Source organism: Euprymna scolopes, chromosome 8 (assembly GCF_053919585.1).
Source record: "Euprymna scolopes isolate OS-2025 chromosome 8, ASM5391958v1, whole genome shotgun sequence".
Lineage (NCBI taxonomy): Eukaryota > Metazoa > Mollusca > Cephalopoda > Sepiida > Sepiolidae > Euprymna > Euprymna scolopes.
Genome location: NC_136489.1, coordinates 107,036,353 through 107,047,309, shown reverse-complemented (window position 1 = coordinate 107,047,309; position 10,957 = coordinate 107,036,353). Strand labels below are relative to the sequence as shown.

Below are 10,957 nucleotides of genomic sequence, written 5' to 3'. Positions count from 1 at the left end.
ATCACTGGATCTGGCATTAAATGACCTGAAAAGGGTTGATATGCTATAAAACAGAAACAACCAACCAACCAACCAACCAACCTAGATGAATTCGCGATTACCGGATATCCAAATTTGACATCAAAATCTGGCTCCCAAAGTCATCATGGGCATGGGATATATGTCTACATTAAAGATGGCTTTCCATGTTGTAGGGACATATCCAGAGAAGATCCTAATGTGTCGTATATTTGCTTCAGAGTAACACTTGCTCACAGCACAGCAATCATATTTGCTCTTTATCAACACCATAACAGCCGAGTTACTATCAGTGAAAGTATCACTAAAAAAAGTGTACTATATTCTGTCTACCCACCTCTTGGTTAACATTCACGTCTGCTAAGACTTCAATGTTCAGAACGTTGAATAGCCATTCCACTCAAACAAGACGGATGATAAGGGGAAGTACTGTCATGATTTCTCGATTGCCTTAGACCTAACGCAAATTGTTCAAGAACCCACCCATATACCAGACCTTCTTGAGCGCTGTCTTACAATTTGCCCTGGCATGTGCCCATCTTTCGTTCTGTCTCCATTGCGATCTTCCGATCACTCAATTGTCTCAGTTAAGATAAAAATAAAACGTAATAAGTCCTCTGATATACCTTTCCATCGTACTGTGTATAGGGTTCAAGGGTTTAATTGATGACTTCCCAACATTCATATCAGATATAGCTCTGCATTCAATATTCAAAATGAATATGCCCTCTAAATTATTAAAGGGCGCATTCATTATGGCTGAATGGTTAACTGTAGGTATAGACCGTTCATACCTTCCATAAAATCCAACAGGCAGCCGTGGTTCACTTCAGTATGCACCGCCACCATTGCGCACAGAAATCACTACATCCATTGCTTCCAGCGTAATAGATGCTGTGAAACTAAAGCCAGCGTTAGGACTGGCAACAACCATTGTAAATGAGTAATAAAAAATGCAAGAGAATCGTATTCTCAGCACGTCAAGTTTAAAGTAGCGATGCAGCGGCTTGGCTCCCATCAGTTTTGACGAATAACAAACTGGGTACTGAACAGGAGCGTGTCCTCTATCCCTACCATTATCAATGACGTTAAGGTAATCTCGTTAGCACTTGACAAGGCAAAACATTTTGCCAAGAACTTTGCAGCAAATTCTATCCTTTGCGATCAGGACTGCATACCCCTCGTATTCCCTCCTGTGACTGAAAACACACTTAACGACATACACATGTCTGTAGGGGATGTTGCCAAGCTTATCAACAACCTCGATTCGAGTAAAGCAACTGGCCCTAACGGCATTCCAGTCATAGTGCTCCAAAAGCTTCATGAAACTACTTTGCATACTTATCAAACTGTTTAAACGTTGCCTTCAAGGGAAATGCATCGCAACACCTTAGAACACTTCATCAGTCTACTTTCTATTTTAAAAATTCCAGTGATCGATCATCTTCCTCTCAGTACAGACAAATCGGTGTCCTGTGCAACATGAGTAAGAAACTGTGATAAACAGAAAAGTGGTCAACCACCTCGGCAAAAATAACCTGATCAGTGACATGCAATATAGTTTGTGTTCTGTAACATCTACAACTGATGTACTAACTGTTATATCACACAGCATTAGCGAATCGCTCGATACAGGATTTGTCTCTGGAGCAATATTGACATATCAAAGGCTTTTGATAGAGCGTGGCATAAAGATCTATTTCACAAGTTCGCCAGCTATGGAATAGCTGGGAATGTCCTCTCAAATATAAAATCTATTCTCTCTGACAGGCTTATAAGAGTAGTCGTTGATGGGCAGAAATCAGAAACTCACTATATTAACGCTGGCCTCCCACAGGGTCTCATACTGGATCCAACCTTGTTCCTAGTCTTCATCAATGATCTCCCAAATCACATTCTTAGGTCATTCGTGAGACATGTATGCAGACGACACGACAATCTATGGCATAACCAAAATCGATAGATCATCCCTCAGAAGTGTATTCTCACGTTTGAGAAAAGATCTGCACATTAAACGTGAGTTTTTACGTTAATCGTGAAAAATAACAACTTTATAGTTAAATAATTAGAGATTTAGAAAGAATCGGAATCGAAATTTAAGACGGAATCGGTAATTGTATCGGAATCGGAAAAAATATTGGAAACGTCCAGCCCCTAATTGCAACCCAATTTCCAGTGAAAACCAATGGTCACTGCCAATGAGAAATCAATGGTAAGAGGCTATTCCGATAACGCAAATTCATCTGCAAAGGTTATCGAAAATAGCGAAAGTACTGGAAATCCGAGGAGACTTGTTGTCACTCAGACTCCAACTAACATCACAAGCTTTTCGCAAAGAGACATCTTTGATGATGTCTTCTGTGACTACTCCTACTAAGTAAATAATAACAGTGGGAGCACTAGGAACAATCCAGAAAAGAAAAAAAAAACGTTGAAAAAAAAAACGAATGGGTAAGATTAGAATCAAAACGATTGCTGATAAGATACAACGGATAAAAACAATAATGAAAACAGCAGAAATATTAAGGAAAACATTTGAATGCAGAAACTAATGCACATTATCTAAGCGCACTTGCCAGGTTCATAGAAACTGCTAATAAGTAAAACATAAAAGGGCACCACATGAAATCAAGAAAACTGAAACTATTATTTATGCCTCTCCCTCCTCCAAAAATTTATTGACATCAACTAGCATTACACGAAATAGTCAAGGAGGCTCAATAATGATGAGAAGAACAAAGAAGGAAAACACTTACCAGACCTCGACTGGATGAGTGCGAAATACGATACATAAAAAAAGTCAGGAGGAGGGGTTTCTAATACAAACTTAGTTAAGGAGCACTTGAGGTGTAATCAGGTGAAAATAAAGAATTAACATATACGAGGGGCGTGCAATAAGTAATGCCCCTTACCCACTTTCAGTTGTCTGATCTAGCTGAAATTTTGCATGTGCAATGATTTATATCTCTACGGATCATGTGGCAAATTACAGCTCTGAACTAATTGTGGTTTCTCTTTTACAGGTGTTTGAACTGAGTCACGTGTGAAATGGAGCCTGTTGAATGTCGAGCAGTGCTCCGGTTTTTGTATTTGAAAGGACGCACACCACAGGAGACTTTTGATGAAATGAAAGAAACTTATGGTGATAATGCCCCATCAGATGACCTTGTAAAACGCTGACATCGTGAATTCAAACATGGCCGGAAGTCTGTGGAAACAGCTCTCAGACCTGGCCGCCCCCCTTCTGCCATCGATGAGGCATTTGTCCGTCAAGTTGAGGCTGCCATTTTGGAAGAGCGGCGCATTACTATTCGCCAAATAGCCCAAGATGTCAAGATTAGTACAGGGTCTGTAGAAACTATCATTCATGATCATTTGCATATGAATAAGGTGTCGGCCAGATGGATTCCCAGGTTGCTCACACCATTACAGAAGCGAGAACGCGTCAAGTGCCTGAGGATGAATTTGGAGATGTGCCAAGAAGATGAGTCAAAGTTTTTCAAAATGCTGATTACACAGGATGAACCCTGAGTCCATCACAATGATCCAGAGACCAAAGCCCAGTCAATGCAGTGGAAGCAGTTGGACTCAACACCTCAAAAGAAGGCAAGGGTGCATCCCTCCGCTGGTAAGGTCATACTCACAGTCTTCTGGGACCTGGACAGAGTAGAGATGACATATTTCCTGGCAAAGGGTACCACAATTACAGGAACCTATTATGCTTCATTTTTGAGGAAATTAATGGAAGCTATCAAAATCAAGAGGCTGGGTAAGATCAGCAAAGGTGCCCTCCTCCTGCAGGACAACGCTCCGATTCACAACTCGCATGTCGCCAGATCAGAATCACGGGCGTGTGTTTATGAAATCCTTCCCCATCCTCCCAACTTTCCTGGCCTTGAACCCTCTGTATTTCATCTCTTCCCAGCCATAAAGTTGTTTTTCAAAGGAAAGCGTTTCCCAGATGATGCAGCCTTCATTTTTGAAGTCACGTCCTGGTTGGAGGACCAACCTAGGATGTTCTACAAAAACGGTCTCCAGAGCTGTATCAAACGATGGGAGAAATGCATAACTCTGGGTGGTTCCTATTTAGAGAAAGACTAATAACTGTGCTCAGTTTCGTTGCTCTACTGCTATGGGAAGTGTGTTAGGGGCATTAATTATTGCACGCCCCTCGTAGGAATGCCATAAAGAGGAAATTTGGAAGTAAGGCGATTTACCTGTAAAACACATTTTAGGATACTAAAAGTTCAAGATATGATAGCCAAGCCGGAACTAATTAATTTTGTATTTAGAGGTTTCACTTTATAGATAAATAATTTTTTTTATGGCTCAATTTTGTTTCTCGTCATATTATTTATAAACTGCGTGTTTATGCATTTTTGATTATATTTTTACGGCGTCCTCTTATTGCCCCGCAATTGAAGGCCGCTGCCCCCCCCCTCTTATAAGACCATTTGCTCACGGTTGCGAACCTCTATTTACTATCTTTACAACTGAAAATGTCTACTGTTTTCTCCTACAGCTTTGCAATAAGATGAAATAATTATATTATTTATTGTTCGATGCAATAAGCTATAATATCCTTTTTTATTATATGACCACTTTCTCCAGCTTTTTTTTACTTCAGTTTCCTCTTATGCTCATTTATTTACCCTCTTTTCTTTTGAAATGTCTTTATTTTCATCTCTTTACTCTCTATCTCTTTCTCTCTCTCTCGCTATCTTGTTTTTTTTCTTTTCTTTTATTATTTAAGCGCCTTCCATTTTTCACTGACCCATTTGTACGTTTTCTTCTCCTCCTATTCCTATTTCTGATACGGTTTTTGCCTCGTCTTATTGGTTCGTCTTCTATCTTTTCATCTTCTTTTTTTCTTTTTGTCCTCTTCCCTTGCTTTTCTTTTTTCTATCTTTTCTTTTCCTTTTTAACACTTATTTTTATCTTGATTTTCTCCTTTGCTTGTTCCACCTCCTTGTCCACCTTCTTCTTCGCCTTGCTCTTGTTCTCATTTTGTTCTTCTACTTTTTATTCCTCGACTATTTTTCTCCTTTTTCATTCTATTAACTCTACTGGATTCTTCTTTATCGCTTGCTCATTCTTTTTTTAGTTATCCTTCTTTCATATTCGTCGTCGCTTTCTTCTCGCTTTTTCTTCAACATTTATTTCCCTCTATTTTTCAATAGTTCTTTCTTTTTTCGTCGTTTCTTCTCTTTATTTTCTTTTTGTTCTTCTCTCCTTTTCTTTTTCCATCTTTTTCGTTGACTATTCTTTTTCTACTTCTTTCTTCTTTTATCTTTTGTTTTTATCTTCTCTTTTTTCTTCTTTTCCGTTGTTTCTTCTTCCCTTTATTCTTCTTTTTCTTCTTCTTCTTCCTCCGCTCTCTTCTACTACTGCTACTATTAATGCTAATTATCTTACTACTACTACTACTACTACTAATAATAATAATAATAATAATAATAATAATAATAATAATAATAATAATAATAATAATAATTTTCTTCTCGCATCGTCTTTCTTCTTCTCTGCGTTGTATATTGAACTTTCCTCCTCCTACTACCATTCCTCGTCATCAGTAGTATCCTTAAGCACAACGACACAATAAAGATCTGATTCCGATAATCCAGCTTAGTTCAAAATCTCCACTTAATAAATAGTCAGTTTAGCTCAAGCTACTCAATTTATCGATTTATAGATATTTTGGAAATCCAATTACGTCTGATTTTAATTTTTTGTTCAAAATATCTCAAATCGTGAGAAATATTACGATAAGTATTTCATATCAGAATTTGTACCGTGTTCTACATTCCTTTCAGTTTTCTGACAAATTACGAATATTTTTTCTGTGTTTCCATCTCTTTGATCTTCAAGTAAGTCAAGACGAAATTGGTACAGAGTTCATAGATTTAGATAACAGCTCTAGTAAATATTAAAATAAAAACTATTAATTATTTGCATCATTCGTTCTGTGCTAAATGACGCTACTGTAGACGATAACGACACAGATCGGTGTTTTTTCGTAGTGTGATAGTGTGGTCTGTTTCAATTTCACTAAAGATGTGTTAATAATCTTCACATAGTCACTCATGTGAGTACCTGATTCTCACTAAACTCCGCATCTGGCATAAACAGAATCAGGCAAATCAAAATTCATAACATACAAGTCTAGTTTACTAACATCGCGATATTCTTATATAATCACCTAAAAAGAATGGTTACCTAAAAGCAATAACTCTTTTGTTTTAATTCGACACAAACAACGCACAAGCAACTGAAAAGTAAAAGGTTATCTGATTAAGGGGTCATACAAACTAGAGTAGAGTTTTGTGCAACGAAGTATTTCACAGTAAATCAAAATTTCTGCATGTTAGTATTGTTAGGGAATCAGGAAGTAGGGACGGAGTTCCAAAATTCGATGAAAAACGCTATTAAAATAGAAATCATTTCAGCATCTGGGAAAAATTCACGGAAGAATTATGATTGCGCTGATTGACATGTTAGTCGGGAGTATCTACGTCTGCAGGGCACCATTGTTCATCGGACTATATTCCATTAAAGTACTTATACAATATGCACAACGATGCAATGATGCGGCAATTAAACAGTGGCTAAATATTGAGAGATATTGTAGGGTCTATTATATCAAATGTTCTTTTTGGACGCTGTTTAGGGAGAGGAAGCGGGTAGTTAGCGCACCCACCTAGATGTGACAACAATACGCCATGCATGGGCGAATGGTGGTTTTGTACATCTGTAGGATACGCGTCTGTGTGAGAATTTTTTTTTTTTACCATTTTAGAGAGAGCTCTCATTCATTGAATCAGTCTTCCCCATGTCTTGTTAAGTATATATTCCAATTTATATTACTTGTCAATGTCAGATAGAGCAGTTTGAACAATGGATTCTCATATATAGCCTTGACAATCAGTGTATGAAAAGGGTTCCAATAATTGTTAAAAAGAAAAGGACTTTTGTTTATGTAGCATTAAATGTTACCTACTGCTTATAGCTCTATTTAACTAATAATTTCCTGAGGGATCGGCAATTATCTTTGATATGTATGTGTTAGTTTTGCATACATGTCCAGAATAGTGCGTGTTATAATCAGTAAATATGCCCATATCAAGCACAGTTGGGCCAGGCATGTCATTCACGAACAAGGGAATGGTAAAGGTCCAAGAATGTACTCCAGGCCCATATACATATTTGTGTCATTTTTTTCAGATATAAGACCACCATGAACAACATGGATGTTTCTTTTGTCTAAGAAGGATCCGACTATGTAACATATAATCACATCAATACCCAGCGAACTCATTTTCCTGACAGTGCATCGATGTCAGAACATATCAAAGGATCGGTATACACTAAGCACTATCGTCCTATATTAACCAGCCTTGTCTTTTTTTTCCTTTTTTTACATAGGCGATCAAGGCCGATAGGCCACTCAAGGATAAGGATTAAAGAGAGTAGAGTAGTCAAAAGGACAATATAGTAATCGATAGTAATGAACGTTCGGTAAATTTGTTAACTTAAGTGAAACGGCTCATCAGAAACTTGTTCACGTTGGACTTGAAGACAACCATATTATAGACAGCTGGGAAGCAGGAAAACGGAAGACAATTCCACAGGCGTGCAGTTCTAAGAAAGAAGCTTTGATCATGGAATCTATGTTTAGGTTTAGGCACAGATAAAGAGTGGAGAAAATTATTGATAATGTTTTCAGCTAGTCTAGTGTTTCTTGTGAAAGTTTGGCGAGGGGGGACCATAGATTGAAGCTCAGTCGAACACTTTCCATGAAAATAACGATAAAGCAGAGACAAACTCGCAAAATCTCTTCTGTGAGGTACAGGTTGCAGCGAAAAGAAAAGGACATCTCCCACCAGGCCAGGAAGTCTATTTTGAACCCTATCAAGGCAGGACAAGTCTTTTCTAGCAGCTCCTGCCCATATGTGACAACAGTATTCGCAGTAAAAAGTGCCTGCTTAAATCGATATTGTTGATCTGAAAGAAGTTTAGCACTAACGAGGTAGCGAACTATTGTTAGACTGATGAATGATTCAAAGGTTTAGGATAGAACGCGATGAGACTGAAGGGGATTTATTTTGGGGGCTAGTTCCTTCACAGGAATTATTTTACACTGGTTCCATAAAAATAATTGTTCAGCTATCAAGAAAGAAAAAAATTGACAAGGCATTTGTTTCAGAGTTTGAAGAAGATTGGACTGTCTAAGAAGAGCTTCGATGCCTCCGTTCAGTCTCGAAAGATAAAGGATAGAACCTACAGGGATAACTGCGCATGTAATTGTGTTGCAAGGGTTGCACAATCACCAACCACACATCTCCTGAATCGGCACTGCTTGAGTCCAGTGGCAAGGAGAAGTCTACGACGACTGGAAACAAGGCCGAGATAAGCGGAGAGCACATACAGCACCTGGAAGTCCCAAATGGTCACCAATCTAGTACTAGCCAGGCTCATCGTTGCTTAACTTCGGTGATCTGACGGGAATCGGTGTGTCAAACATGATTATGTCGTATAAGTAGAGCAGTTCTGCATTAACTAACAGGACCTGTACGAAAATGGACCAAAATTGAAGACGTGTTCATCGCCTACGTGTGGAACGCGCAGTCCCTTCAAGTATAACTTAATCTTTAGCCTCTTAGCTAGCCGAGTGAGTGTTCCACTCTTCTCCGACTAGGACGCCTCCAAAAAACGCCACCCCCTCCTAAGTGCAATTTTTCTTTTCACCCCTTCCTCTAAATTTCACCCATCTTGAAGAGAAAGAAATCAATCACTAACACCTTCTCATCCACCAATTTTTCTTTTCTCCATTTTATCTCACCTAGAGGGTATCCTCACTTAGAGACTGTCCCGCAGGAGCTAAGGTTCTTTTACAACCCAAGAAGAATGGGATGTCTATTAACTAGACGGGGTTGGGAGGCTCCTACTAACCACTTCTATATTTTTTCTTCCCACTTCCTCAACACAAATGAACTTTTGTACCATTTTTGTTAGCTTTTTTTGTTTTTCTACGTTCATAATTTTTTTTTTAAACAATTGGGGGCTGAGTAAGACGCCCCTCAGTACGAAAGGGTGAATGCGGTATTATGGTGAAAGAAGATACTAGCTAAGAGAAACTTTTGTTTAGTTCTGGGGTGACAAGGACGATCAACGACCCTCATGTTCCCCCATTTTGAGTTGGCCTTGTGCCTAAGTTTTTTGTTCATGTAAATTTTTTTGCCTGAATAAAGGATATAAATATCTATAAGTGTACTATCTGTTTCGGCGGATGCTGCACTAAAAGACCATTGCCTTTGAGGCAATCAGTTTCTGGTCCATGTAGGGGCAACTCTATCTACTAAGAGACAGCACTACCAGCTCCCCCTCCCCTCCTTCGGGGAACTGGTCTCCCTTTCCCTTCTCCACATTAAAAAACGGCTCTGTGCCTAATTTCCTCTCGTGGGGAAGCAAATAAATACAGGTACAGCGCCTGGTCTTTCGTTCCGGGATGTCTTGAAAGCAATTAGCTTTGATCAATATCGGGGAAAACCTTCATATCAGACAATTGCTATTCATTTCGACGCTGTAAGAGTTCCCTCTTTTTCGGGGGAATGACCTTGAGGGAAGCAAATAAATACCACGAGAGATATCTTTGTGTCTCATGCTGTTTCATTTCAACGAGAACATGATCACAATAAACGAATTGAAATAAAACATAATCGATAACGAAAGAATTCGAAATGTATGGTACATATTTTGGAAAAGTTTATTTCGTATACGGAATTAATTTACATCGGTAAGTATGAATAACACAAAACTGAGAATAACTCAAACAAAATTGCTCTATGGAAAACAGTTTAATAGGAACTCATAATAATAGCCTGTCAGTCGGATAGTTGTATAATATTACATGCCAATATTAATCACTTTGTAATATTCGATAGTCAGATACGTTTGTATCTCCTGCCTGAAATACCCCATAATTTTCTCAATGTCACTTGTGTTCACGTAAATTGTTGGCACATTGTAAGCAGGAAGCTTTCTGGATAGTGACGTTTTTCAGCAGTGCTGCATGCGTTGACGTCATAATACACATATACAGCTGCAGGCACAAGGCTGTTGATGATATCAATGTATTCTTTCTCTGGAGAATCTAATAATGTCGCAAATAAAAATAACACGTCAAAAAATACTTGTTCAATAGTCTCATGCTTGTTGATATTTTATACTTTATGGAACGGTAAATTGAGCCCTTTCATGCATAATTATTAAAAGAACAATTACATAACTCATCTAACTTGTTTCGTAGATAACGTGCCTGAAATTTGAGTAATCTAGGCAAAACCTATCAATCGATGTTCCTGACTCCCACAAAAAATATGGATCAAATACCATTTTTTGATAGTTTATAACAACTTTTTATTTGTTGTTTAAAAACAACATTATGCATGGAAGTGTTAAACTCATTTACGTTTCAGTCACGACCTTATCACGGCCAGGAGACACTCAAGTTTAAAAATTATTTGACGAAATCATCCCAGTCGTAAGATGAGAAAAAACTATAGAAGTATTAATATTGAGATATTTTATAGATTGTGTTTGATTAATTATTATAGAATGTCCAGGGCCCGAATTTGTTTACATTAAATTAGAAGACGACCAATTTGTAATCTGCTGGGAAGCAGTTCAGGAATAATATGTTTCAAATGTGCAAAAAATGCGAAACTTACACATATGTACATGTAAGAAAAGTAATCATTTAGAGAGAGACTCTAGCAACTCATCTGCTATATAAAAATGCTTAATTAAAGAGATGAGGTAATCCCCACTAGATTTTGTAGTTGATTTTGTACTTTGTCGATGTATAAAAATGTTCTTTTTTCGTCACCACCCGAGATATGAAAGCAGTATTCTATTTTGGCTTATTTGTGTCTGTTTCCTA

General features: G+C 38.0%; 1 pseudogene; it reads right to left on the bottom strand.

The window, feature by feature from the left end:
- Positions 1–8,436: 8,436 nt before the first annotated feature.
- Positions 8,437–8,554, bottom strand: LOC145284136 (5S ribosomal RNA; annotated as a pseudogene).
- Between the last annotated feature and the right edge of the window lie 2,403 nt (positions 8,555–10,957).